The sequence below is a fragment of the Parasteatoda tepidariorum genome, chromosome 5 (assembly GCF_982258835.1).
Source record: "Parasteatoda tepidariorum strain Cologne lab strain chromosome 5, Ptep-v5.0, whole genome shotgun sequence".
Taxonomy (NCBI): domain Eukaryota; kingdom Metazoa; phylum Arthropoda; class Arachnida; order Araneae; family Theridiidae; genus Parasteatoda; species Parasteatoda tepidariorum.
In genome coordinates, this window is record NC_141759.1 from 78789080 (window position 1) to 78803780 (window position 14701).

The following is a 14701-nucleotide window of genomic DNA, read 5'->3' on the forward strand; positions in this document are numbered from 1 at the left end:
CACTGTATTCAGCTTAAACTTGGGATTAGGGCTATTTTCACTGCACGTAAAAAATAAGTATGGATGGTGATTTCTACACTAGGGAACGCTGCAAGCTCGGTACCGCCTAAATTTCTGGGTTACTGTTTCCGTTGCATTTTAAAGCCATTTGGCATCATTGTGTTTTGAGATTCTTGCGAACAATGTATTTGATTACTTATTACTTGTGTTTACAATGCTAACAATACTTGTGTTTACAGCGCTAAAAGTGTTAGCACTAACGTAAGATGGTGCACAGCTTGCAACAAGAACAAACAGTAATAAACTTATGGAAAGAGGCCATATCAAGACTGCGAAAAAAGCGAGTTATTCAAAATCTAGCAACCATGTCACCTTTTTTAACAATATATCTCGAAATAACTAAAATTTTTTTTCACTTCAAACTCACCAGAACTACATAATAACATTAATATCTTATAAAATACGGCAGCTATGAGTTCAGAAATTATCTCATTTATTTCTTTTATTGAAAACAAAATTATCCGTTTGAAAATATCACCTCGCAGATTAACATGTAGTATGCAGCTGCAAACTTTCTAACCGGAACTAGAGCAGGCATACAGCTCGAGATTGTTATTGTTTACATTTCTACTGAAAACATCATTCATGGTGTTTTCTGTTCACTGGAACTTCACATCCACTATTTGTTGCTGCTGGTGTTTTTGATGACACTTGGACAAGCCCTAGCTCACTAGCTTGCGAATTATGTCAGGCAGGTTCGCCTTTCGTTTGAAAAGAGAGCACCGCAAGAGTGAAAATTCGTCTTAGCTCAGAACCTCTCGGATATAAGGCAGCATTACTTATTCATGCGGCTACTTTCCCATTTTGGCCATAGAACTGAAGGGGAAGAAAACTTTCCTCAAATCTCTGTACCCATGGTACTGTTCAGTAACAGATCACAAGACTTTCGATTCCACATATTTTACGAGCACCTATATCACACGTATTCGGTGGGTATTAGTGGAGTCGCGAATCGAATCCTGGTTCCTCTTTATCGGAGCCCGATTCTCTAACTACTGAGCTACCACGGCCATTCTTTTTCTTCCAAATGTTTGTCAGAAAATATTAATTTTTTTAAAGAATAAACTAGCGGATATAAATAAATTAGTAATATTATATTCTCCAGTTGCTTAAATCATTACAGATTTTTAAAAAAAATCTTTTTTGTAAAGATATGAAAAGCAAAAAATTATTTTCGCTTGATTGTTTTGTGTCCTAAAAATTTATAATGGTAGTAGTAAATTGACGTTGTAGGAATTCCGGTTTCTCAAAACCACTTTATCTCTTAGTGTATTGAATGCGAAGAGATGTCTGAAATGTTACACACCCGACGCATCGTAAAAAGCGCATTTTTTGCGGTGACCATTTTCTTAAGTACGCATTTCGAGCTACGTCCATTTTCTTAAACATGCATTTCGAGCTACGTCCATTTTCTTAAACACGCATTTTTAGCTATGTTCATTTTTGAAACACGCATTTTGAGTTATGTTTACTTTCTTTAACATGCATTTGGAGCTGCGTTCATTTTCTCAAACACGTATTTCAAGCTATGTCCATTTTCTTAAATACGTATTTCGAGCTGTCTATTTTCTTAAACACTCATTTTCAGCTATGTTCATTTTTTAAACACGCATTTTGAGCTATGTTTATTTTCTATAACACGCATTTCGAGCTTTGTCCGTTTTCTTAAACACGTATTTCGAGCTGTGTACATTTTCGTAAATACGCATTTCGAGCTGTGTCTTAAAGGTTCTTCAACGAATTGTTTCCTAAAGATCGCAAGCAAAATTTATCTCAATTTTATCGTCAATCAAAATTTTGACCACTATCGGCATCAATAACTATTACTAAATTTAAATGACAAAATCTAAAATTTGAGCAGAATGGATTTTTATTTTTTAAGAACTATTTGATCAATTTTGCTAACACTAATGCACTGTCTGCGCTAAGTAGTATTTTAAATTAGCAAATGATAACCTGAGAATTGTATCAAAGGTTATTAAGGTGTTCTGTTTATTACAATGCTCACTCAATATAAAAATTCTATTATTAGGTGTCCAATACTATTATCATCATTAACGCAAATGAACATGTAGTATTAATGTCTTTGTTAAAGACAGTGCCAAAAAATTTATAAGTAGAATAAATAACAGGTGCAGGGGCGTACGCAAGGGGGGGGGTTAGGGGTTTAACCCCCTCCCCCCTTGAGCTCAGACAAAGTGAATTTACAAAATAATACAGACAAAAACAAAAATTTGGTAGAAATTATGCGGGTTATTATTTTTTAAGACTATATATTTTTATTTGCCTTATGCCTACTTTTTTTTTCTCACGGTATTTCTCAGAATACTGATAAAACATTTACTATAATAGGGTTGTATTTTTGAAACCAAATTTACGTGATACTGTTACGGGCGAGCCCCGATCACTGGTTCCTTTCTGACCTGCCAATCGCGATAGTTTTCGAGACTGGCTGGCATTCGCGTGGTCTGGAATCCTAGACGTTCTGTCGTCTTTGAGACAATTCGAGAATTTTGTAGATGCGGTTAAAAAAAATTATATGAAAGGGGGTTACATTTATTTTCGATTTTAGTCAGACTAAGAGTTATCTCTGCCGCTTGTCCTTCGGAGCTTGTTTCTAAATCTGTTTTGTTTTGGAGACTCTGTGCTCGTTGAAGTTATTCATTCCAGCTCGAAACTTTGAGATCGTAGCTTAGTGGATATTTCTGTGCCAATATATATGTATATATTTTTGCTGTTCTTGGATCTTTAGGATGTCTAAATGCAAGAATTTAACAATTTTTAATTACTTTGAGAAAAAATCACGACCTGAAATTAGTGAGGTGACAGCATCTAGTACCAATGTAAGTTTTTCTGTTGAACAGAAATGTGATACTTCCGTTGAAGAAAACGTTCCTAGCGTAACAGAATCTGATGAATGTGAAAGCGGCCCTCAAAGTGTTACTTCCCACCCATATGACATTGGACTTTTTTCAGAAGATAATACATGCGAGGATAAAAAACTGGATATACTTAAAAATGTTTGGGAACCCAATCCAGCATTTGTTTTTCCTGAAAAAGGAAAAAGAAAATTGAAATTTCAGTACAAATGGCTTTATCGCTGGAAATGGCTTGCATATTCAGAGGTTAAGGGTGGTGCTTTTTGCAAATTTTGTGTACTTTTCGCCCCAAGTGGTGCCGGTTCTGGAAAGCAACCTTTAGGCTAACTGTGCAATGTAAAATTTGACAACTGGAAAAATGCTGTAGAGCGATTTTCTGAACACGAGAAATGTCTTTATCACAAAAAATCGATCGAAACTGCTGGGACATTAAACGATATTTTATTTGGAAAAATGAAACCTGTGGATGAACAAGTTGACAGTGCAGCAAGCAGAAGAAAATTAGAAAATAGAAAAAACATTACTCCAATCATTGAAACCATCCTATTTTGTGGAAATCAAGGTCTCGCTCTAAGAGGACATAAGGATTCGGGAATAATTGCTGAACAACCAGGTGAAGATAACAACAGAAATTTTCGGGCATTGCTTCGTTTCCGGAGTAAGAACGATTCGACTCTTAAGAATATTTTAGAGTCAAGCAGAAAAAATCCTCAGTATACCAGCCCTCGATTTCAGAACGAAGTTATTGAGGTTTGCAATATTTTAATCCTGCAAAAACTAGTCAGCAAGATTAATGATGCAACTTGCTTTTCCATTCTTGCAGATGAAACAACTGATATTGCAGGTATAGAGCAATTATCGTTATGCGTTCGATATGTCGATAAAGAAAATTTTAACATCACCGAACAGTTTTTGCAATTCATTCCGGTGCATGACTTAACCGGAAAAGCAATAGCAACAACAATATTAGACCAATTACAGTCTATGAAAGTTGATTTAAAAAAGTTACGTGGACAGGGGTACGATGGTGCTGCATCAATGAGTGGAAAAATTAATGGTGTACAAGCCCACGTAAGAAGTATTGTCCCATCAGCACTCTATGTACATTGCTCTGCTCATAGCCTCAATTTGGCTGTATCAAATGCATGCGAAATAACTGGCATTAGAAATTGCTTAGGGACAATTAAAACATTATACGACTTTTTAAATACGCCAAAAAGACAGTATGTCCTATCTTCAGCAATAGAGGAGATGGAAACCAGCTCTAAGAGGGAGAAAATTAAACAGCTATGTGCAACCCGTTGGATGGAAAGATACGACTCAGTAACCGCTGTGGTGGAACTTTTCGAGCCTATCGCCGAAACACTACAAAAATATCAGAATGGAAGGATAAGGAATCAGCTACCCAGGCTAATTCTTTACTGTGCACAGTATCTAATTGCTAGTTCGTAATATCTCTTTTGTGCATTTACAAAGTTTTCACCATAACAATCCATCTCTGTCGATACCTACAAAAAACAAGCATAGATTTGATAGAGGCAGTGAGTCTTGCAGAAGATGTCATTAAAGATCTAAAATTAATGCGTAAAAATGCCACTGAAACATTCTCTGAAATATTCAGCTCTTCTTCTCTTATGCTAACAAGCATTGGATCTTCCACTTCCATGCAAATCCCTAGAATAACAGGAAGACAGAAAAATCGCGATAATTTTCCCTCATCGACACCGGAAACATATTTCAGAGTTAGTGTTTTTATTCCATTTATAGAAAATTTTATAACACAATTAAACTTAAGATTTGTATCGCATCGTGATATTTTGAAAGGATTTCAGTATCTTCTACCTGCCGATCCTTTCATTTGCCAACCTTCAAACATAAAGGCTTTTGAAGCATTAGTGGAATTTTACGCTGGAGATTTGGATACCTGTAAAGAAAGCCTTAAGTCTGAACTAAAACTCTGGTATAAAAGATTAAAAAGGATTAGTGAAGACGGAGGTAGTGTTCCAAAAACTGCGGCGGATGCTCTTGGAATGTGCAATAACACCAAACATTTTCAAACTACTAGAAATATTGGTCGTTCTACCTGTTTCAACGAGTGCAAACGAAAGATCGTTTTCGACTTTGCGCCGTTTGAAGACTTATTTACGCAACTCAACGGGAAATAATAGAATGAATGGATTGGCGCTCTTAAGCATTCATAGAAAATTTACCCCAGCTGTCGAAGACATTTTAAACGAACTTGCAAAAAAACCCCGTCGTTTGGATATTACAGTATAAATCAATAAATTTTTAGCGTGTTTGTATACTGGTTTAATTCCCTAATTGTTGGTAAGTCATTTTTTAGTTAAATTCATTGGTTTTCTATGGAATATTCACATTTATATGGTTATTATTTAGGTAGCTGTTACAGTATGAGTAGTTTTTTCTGGCTTGATTTATTCCTACTTTTTAATAAAAATAAAATATTTTACCTCTTATTATTAAAAAAATTATATTCTTAAACTTAAAAAATAAAAACAAAATTTAACTAAACAATGTTGTCGAAATAAAAAGTCAAAATTGTCTAGCTGTCTAAATTAGGGAAGTAATAGTGCTTTATTACATACTCGAATTTCTTTTAGTAATTTCTGAAAATTATGAACCCCCCCCTTGAAAAAATTCTGCATACGCCACTGAACAGGTGTTATTTATTTTATTATTCTTGCGCATAACATTATATAATTATAAAATCTGACTCTTCCCAATTTACATTGAGGTGTACTTATCCCCATGGAAAAAGGAAAATTTCCATTTGCTGCTGTAAAAAGAATGAATCAATTACAGTACCAACATTCCGCTATTTACAACCGCTAAATGAATCAATCGATTACAGTATCCTACGATCTTCAAATTTATTAACGCAAAATGAATCAATTAATTACAGTATCTACTATCATCAATTTACTACCACAAAAAGAATAAAGCAATTACATTACCTACGATCTTTAATTTACTATATGTATATTTTTTTCTTCATAATAACAAACAACAGCGAATCTATATTTGTTGAGAATTAGAGCGTTATATTTCTGTTTTTCTAATTGTATTGTTGTTTAAAAGAAATGTTTGCGTCGATTAACACCAATTGAATGTTAACACCAAGCGATCTTTAACACAGAGAGCGGAAAAAAAAACTTGAGTGGGAAAAAAAACGGCAAAAAAAAAGAAGAAAACAAAACCTTGTCAAAATAGTGTGAAAAACATGAACTTGAATATTATTTCAATATATTTCCTTTAAATGGATCGCATTACCCGAAGCGTCACTGCACGCATCTTATTTCCCGCGAAAAATATTTTATTGACTACGGTGAAGTAAACATTCTTTTTAAAAGTAGCATAAAATAAAACAAATGTTATTTATCATAAACTAATAAAATTCGCTTATGAAGATCGTCCGATAGTCAAATAAAGCAAACATTTCAAGTGGAAGAAATGTTTTCTTTATTAAAAAATCGAAACCGTGAAAATTGATTCTGGTAATATTTTGAGCAAATCGCATTGATTTTGTGCTCTGATTTTCATTAAGAACAGAGTTAAAATTAAATGACTTTTGAATTCTTTATATAACTGTAAATTGAAATCGTCTGCTTAATTTTCTTTGCACGAATAATTCTATAATCCTCTCATGATCTCTAACTAAGTTGGTTATAGGAGAAACTATAAATATGATAATGACTTTCTTTTTTACCAACAAATGTTATTTTTAAAAGTATGTTGAATTATCGATTTAAAAGATATGCATATTTTAAACATACTTTTTTTTTCCAATGCGGTGTTATGTTTTACAATCTAGAGAGGTTAATAAAAAATGTGTATTCTTTTACATCGTTCGGACACAACGATGCTAAATATTCTCTTTTCATTTAAAAAGAAAAATGTCATTATTTTTATGAAGGGGTGGGGGTGGGGAGGCTCATATTTTTATTCGGTATTCGACCATATTTGCCGATCACCTCATTAACATAATGTGAAAATAGTAACAACAGAATAATCTACTTTTTTTTACCGAAGCAAAGAATTACATCCTTATATCTACACTATTCTACAAAGATAACGACTTTTTTCCTTACCTTTCATCCGAATTTGGCAAATATATAAGGATCATTCTCACGAAAACTGTCATTTTTCAGTTCATAAAATTCCAAAAAAGTAAAGTGAATAAAAAGCTCTGAAACTTTTTATATTAACAGAAATATGTAATGGCATTATAAAGAAAGTATATATCCTATAAATTATACTTAATATTTAAATTAATTAATTTTTTAAATAATTAAGTTATAATTAATTAATTTATAATAATTAATGATTAATAAATTAATTTAATAAATAAATAAATTAATTATTAAATTAATTTATTAATTTTTTAATTTATTTTTCAAATTAATTCATAAGTAAATTAATTATTTTCACTATTTGAAAAGTGAGGGAATGACACTAATAGTGAGGGAATGATATTTTATTTTAATACATGTTTTTATCTAAGTTACATCTACCTAAAGTTTGAAAATGATAACATACAAAGTATATCTAATATTTATTATAATTTAGTCTTATATATTTAATAGTTTTTACAGGTTTGGGAAATAAAATTGGCTGGCACGATTGAACAAAAAAAAATTTGATAATATACTCATCTTGAATCATTCCCTCACTTTATACACTAGCATATATGGCAACGTTACTTTCAAAAAGTAACGAGTAAAAGTACAAGTATTTTTAAAAAATGTAACGAGTAAAAAGTTAAAAGTTCTTATTTTAAAAAGTAACGAGTAAAAAGTACAAGTAAAAGTACAAGTTCTAAACAAAAAAAGTAACGATTTAAAAGTACATTTCTAGGAAATCGAAAATTCAAAGTAACCTAACATTTTATTGAATAATATTCTTATGTTCTTCAATGTTTTTGCAAAATTGGTTTTATTTATTTAATTATTTTTAATTTTGAAAGTTACGGACATTAATTTATTTTTAAATTCGGAGGAATATTATAATATAATTTTATGATATAATCGTATAATATAATTTTAAAATCAAATATAATTTTAATATCAAACTTTTAATGGATTTGCACGAAAAAGAAATTTTATCTATTGATTTTAATTTTTAGTTTATTATTTTATATTATTTAAATTGCCATTGATTTAAAATTGTTTTACTCTATAGAAACGCGTTTTAAAAGCACAAACATAAACAAAGCAAACACGGGGTTTCAGATAGCTTTGTAATCTTTGAGCTAGTAAAAAATAATTGAATGTGCAGTATAAGTTGAAACAGAACAGTCTACAGTTTTATTTGCAACAATGGCTAATGCTGAAGTCATGCGAGAAAATCATTTTCCGAACATTTCTGCCAAACGGAATAATTAAAATTTGCAAACGAATTTTAGTATCAGCTGCTAAATTAATACCTTCGAGTTTTCAAGAGTTAGAATAGTAATTATAATAGTTTTCAGTAGCACAAATAGTTCCGAAGTTCTTAGAGATTTGACTGGGCGTTGTTTGACTAGGTCGGGCATAAACATAATTTTAGTAAAAAATGTACTAGGTAAAAATGTATTTAGTAAAAAAATGTATTAAGACAAAAATGCGTTATTAGTGAGTTCAAAAAGAAAATTGAAAAACGTAATAACAAAATCCAACATTTTTTATTTAAAATGTATTAAACAGAAGCATAAAGCTCGAAAATGAATAAAATGAATTAAAATAACTTCCTAATTAATATTTTTATTCATTTTGCAAAATAATTGCATTTCGACAGCATTTTTTTAAAATTTTTTTTTTAGATAGCTCACCGAGTTTTAGAAAAAAGTAACGATTTCATTCGACATTTCCGTTACAAATACTTGTACTTCTTCCCAAAAAAGTACCGAAAGTACAAGTAAAAGTACGTAATTTTTACTTGTACCGGCGGTACAAGTAACGAAAGTAAAAGTACTGCCATATATGTACACTAGTGAGGGAATGACGAATTCAATAAAATTTAAAAATAACAGTTAGGCCTAATTAATTTCTGAAGTCAATCACATACAATTATATTCATACAAGAAAGCAACATATAATTATCCACTTTCTCGATGAAGTTGTATTTTATTTTACTCTAAAAAATGGCATGAGGGAAAGACAAATGTAAAAAATTTTACCTGGTTTGATTCATTCAAATTTATTCCACAGCAAAGCTTCTTTAAGTTGAAGATGGAAACATACTGTAATTTTGTTCTATGATGCCAGTTGTTAACTTCTGAAGTTTTTATTAAAATATTTTTATTCTAAGAAGATTGCAGGTGATAAGAACATTGTTGTGAGGGAATGACGCGAAACACTGGGGACAAAGTTTAAAATAGTGCTGTGTTAATATTTTTATCAGAAATTAAATATAAAATTGATTTTCTGAATTCTATATTTCAGTATTCTGAAATAAAAAACACGAATTTGTAAAAAAAATTTTTTTATTTCAGAAACAATTTTATTCCTTTTTTAAATCAGCAGTGGGGACAAGTGAGGGAATGACATATTGGTATATTTTAACTACCTAAAATAAATAAAAAATAAAAATTGATAATTTTATTTTTATTCTTTTGTTAGCTTGCATTCCGAAGGACACTTTCCCTGAATTTTGTTTTTTCGTAAGCTGTAAAACAAACATAAAATATACTGGGGACATGAAAATGACTGTTTTTGTGAGAATGACCCATAAATGTATTTTAAAGGATTTCAATAAATTTATATTCAACATTCGGCAACGTTTGCTGAGTTGAATATCTCTTTGTTCATTTTTCGAATAAGAAATAAATGAAAATATTGACAGTTCTGCTTATTTTTATGTATTAAAACTATTTCACTTTGGTTATAGCAAATCTATTTCCTTAGGAGGTAGTAAATTAGATTAAAAAATTAGTTGTTTGCCATTAAGGCAAACGTTTGCGCATCGTTTTGTTTACCAGTATCTCCATCTACGGCCAAGAATTCGACTTCTGCCACACACATACGTCACAGCCCGTTTATAGGGCGGACCCATTCATACACCCATTCAGTCATCCACAGATGGTAATTTTGTCCTGAGCCAGAGAACGATCAATCTCCAATTCACTACCCCCAGAGGAAGGATTTGTTATGGGAACATGAAGGACTTTGTTACCCAGCAGATTTAACGCTCACCAGCTACCATTTACTACGCGGGAAAGTCTTCGGACGGCGGGGATCGAGGTTACGACCTACTCAATGCCCTATACCTGATCAATACTTGGCTATCCCAGCCATATAAGCCAGAAAGGCGTGATTTTTCTTGTTTTCCAGTGGGACCATCTGTGGCCAACAATTCTGCTTCTACCACACACATACCTCACAGACCGTTTTACAGGGAGGACACATTCACAAACCATCCATCCATTCGTAGATCGTAATTTTGACCTGAACCAGAGCATGATTAATCTCTGATCCAGTACCCTCAGAGGTATTGATTTGTTATGAGAACTTGGAAGACTTTGCGACACCAACATTTTTAGCGTGCACCAATCACCATTTTGTATATATGCTTATTTGTTTGTTTTTACTATATTAGACTAATCATACTTATTTCTTAGCTGCCTTAGCTTTTTTAAGAAGTGTTTTTCTAGTGGTAGGGAAATAAAAATTGCAACAATAACTGTAAAGTTTAAATGTCTTAAATTTCATCAGCACCTAGAACCACAGCAATGATTAGCAGATAATTTATACGCTTAAATTAATTAGGGATTTATAAGGATCAAGAACATTTTAAATCGAATTTATTAAATAAGGAAGAATAAGAATGGCTGCCTTATTATGAATCGGTACAATTAGGAATTTCCTCCCTCCCAAAAAATTGGAATTCGCGGCTACCCTGCTTATGGGTTCTCTTCGTACGATGTACCGCAGTTGCGGCTATAGTGAGATGGTTATGGCATTGAATTGTCATAGTAAGGAACCGGGGTTCTAATCCCGGTGGTGTTTTAAAGATTAGTTAACTTAAAATGGATGAATAAAGCTTGCCTGAGAAGTATTGGTGACGTGTCCATAAAACTGACTACATTGTCGTCATCATGCTGTTAGTCTCGAAATTGAGGAACCTTAACCTGTATGTCCCCTTTTTTGGTTGACAATATAGAGGAATTTTTTATAAAATTTTTCTATTTTAAAATTTAAGAAAAACATTAATTAAAATTTTTTAGAATTTTCCCAACAATTCAGTTACGAATGATCAACAGTATTGTAAAATAATAAGTAAAACAAATTATTCAGTTTTACTTGTTTTGCGAGATTCTTTTTGTTTGTTAGAACTCATGATTCCTTTTTTTTTCAGAAAAAAAAAGATCTTTCAATTTTAAGTCATACGAGAGAAGATTTAAGTTACGGAAACAGGATTCAATGACCTTCTTATGGATATGAAAGAAGAGAGAACCGAATTTAAAATAAGCTCTAGTTTGTCTTTCCGAAACAATGACGAAACATTTCCTACCAATATTTCTAAACAAATATGACATCTATTTAACCCTTCTTTATCGTGTTCTGAAGTCTTATGATTCAGATTTTAAAGTTTTTCTTATGACAGTTAATTCTGCTATAAGTTTATTTGTGCCAGAGTTGCAGTTATGCGAAAAAATGATAGAACGTAAAACATCTAAATTCAACATCAAGGAAACCTCGTAAAGTGTGAATTATAAGTGAAAAAAAAAAACTGTTTCAAAAGCAAATTCAGATTGTTTAGAGGGATATAAAGCCGAACGCTTTGTGTTTTAAAGATTTAAACACTATTAAACGTTTTCTGTCATGACGTTTAAGATTGCTGTTTGTCTTTGACATTCTTCCCCGTAAATTTGAATGTGTAGGTTCAAAAGTTTTTAACCGGGGTTCAAAAATTTACCGAATTTTATGGAAATAACACATTTCCCCCCCTTATTTTATTATTTATTTATTTACTTTTCTTTTGCGTTACAGAAACGCTCAATAAGTTTGGTTTACGAAAAATTTGCTTTAACGCATTTAACACGTTGAGCGCCACGTCAGCCATCGGTGGCCGACACTGGGCTTTCCATTCAGGCTGAGTCAGCTACCGGTGGTTGACACTGAAATTACATTTAGGCTGCGTCAACCACTGGTGGCTGACACTGAAATTACATTTAGGCTGCGTTTGCTACCGCTTGCTGACACTGACCTTTCACATAGGTCGCTGGCTGACAGCGTAAAACGTGATATAGAACTATAAAATTTAAACTCTTTTATGGAATTGCAGAAAATTTATTCAAAATGTACTTAATTATTGTGATTCTTGGTTTAATAAATTCAATTTGCTAGGTTTTTATCCGCCACTATTTCTAAACAATTCGTAGGCTTATATAATTCATCACTTTCTTCTGATATGTCATGCTAAACCTTTTAAAAACTAGCAAAATCAGTCTAATATTTGCAAATTTAGTTTGTAGTTATTTACCGTTGTGGCCTGACGGGTAAGACATGTTAAATTAGCATGGCGTTCAACGTGTTAAGCTGCTCTGCGAAGGTTATATTGTTTCACGAAATAACACAATAAGTTGTTCTCATTTATAATGCATTTAAGCTGGACAAACGAATTTTATAATTGTGTGCAAAAAATTTTCAATTCGCTTAAAAAAATCTAGAGATATGGCGAAATTGGCAAAAAGTAAAATTAACATTTAGGGGTTCAAACTTTGAATCACTCTCCTGACATTAGTACTATGAGGACCATATTTCCCGGATTGCTGTTACTCCTATGTTTTGGTGGTCAGAAATTCGAATCCATCAAAAAAGAAAAAAAAAAAGTATGTTTATTCAGAGAAAGTAAGTTTTTGTGTCTGATTTCGTAACTTAAAATATCGCCTGTTCTTATTGATTAGCATATTTAAGGTCACCCCCTCAAATCATGAAAATTGAGTCCTAGAACGTGAAGATCCGATCATTAGATCATAAGTTAATCGGGGAGGTCCGTTTTCTTTGACACACTCTATATTATATACATATACGCTTATCTGCTAACCTTGAAAATAACGCTTAAGGCAAAAAACAAATATCACGACTTTTTAACGCATCACATTATAAACTGATATATATTATCGCCTTTTTCTTTCCATTTTAAGCGAAAAAATGCGTTGTATTTGAGAAAGCTTATGTTTTCAACCATGAGGGTAACACATATTATTATATTTACTTAATTTTTTTAAAAATAGTGGTGATCAATATAATTTAAAAATTAAGTTTATAAAAGAAAAAAAAATAGTATATATTTACTACCACTTTAAATATAAAAATAAAATTTTAAGTCAAATGCATAAAATTTGGCAGGTATGTTGCTTATGCTTCTTGTGATAGAATACTGTATAATTATTAGGCTATTTTACTAAATTACATTATTAATGAAAAATAATTAAGTTTTTTCCGAAATGCAGTTATTGATTTATGCTTTAGTAAAATTGGACATTTAGGAAAAAATAATGATTTAACTCATTTTCAGAGTTTTTATTTATTATTTTTATTTATTTATTTATTTTTTAAAAGTTTAAAATATGCATTGATTTTTTTCACATCAGTCGTAAACATGGAAATTATATTAATCTAATTTAGCAAATAAATTTCCAAATAAGTTGTGTTTCAGTAGTTAACCCAAATTATTTTGAAAAAGCTTAAACAGGATTTTGTATCAGAAAACTTCAACGGTGGTAATAATATAAAACAAACTTTAATAATTTAGTTACAACCACTGTACGTTATATTGTAAAGAAAATATGTCTGCATGAGAAATGGAAGAAATTTAATTAAGAAATTTAGATTAAGTACATTTCTTAATTCCTGCTAAGTCAACGTGAATAATTTTGATACGTCCTCACTTGCCCAGTGGAGTCATTTGTTTCCTTAAGCTCACTTTGCGTTAATTAAAGAAATACAATTAAATTGTGCCGATTAAAAAATGCCATAAACATAATCATTTATAATAAAATATCTCCTATAAATAAAAATAATGAATAAAATATTTGGAAGTTGCAATCGAGGCGGAAATCAACGAGTTACTTATCATATAAACCTTGCTTTCCAATATGTTAGTTCAGTGGTCTAAATCAGTGTTTCCCAAACTTATGACTTTTGTGTACCCTTTCCAAATTTTTCGTAATACTGTGAACCCCTAATAAAAAAATGAATGTATTTTTTGCTATAAAGAAATTGAACGAATTGAATAAAGAAGTGAAAAATCACAACTGGCTGTTGGCCCCACCAATTATTAACTGTTCGCTCTGCAAAAAATAGCCAATAGAAAAATACGTAATCGTAAATTTTTATGGCTAGCTTTGTTTTCAAACAAAATTTTTTGAAGTTTTAGTTTGTTGCAAGATATTTCGCCTAAGCACGCGTACCCCCGCTAAATTGTTCCCGTACCTCTTGGGGTACGCGTACCACACTTTAGGAAACACTGGTCTAAATGATCGATCGTATTTTGGTGGAACCCCGTGATTTAATAAATCAATTTATAAATAAATAAAAATATTTAATGATTGAAATTTTAATTATTATTTTGAAAATATTTGTATAAAAATATGAATGTATAAAAAATATTTTTTTTTACATCGTTTTATCAATATTATTATTATTCCAGACAGTTAAGTGGAGTGGCATATAGTTCTAAATTTTATTTTAGTGTGTGTATACAAGAGCTAAAACTTGGTTTTCATTGAAACTAAGACGAAAAAAGAGTAAAATAATTGA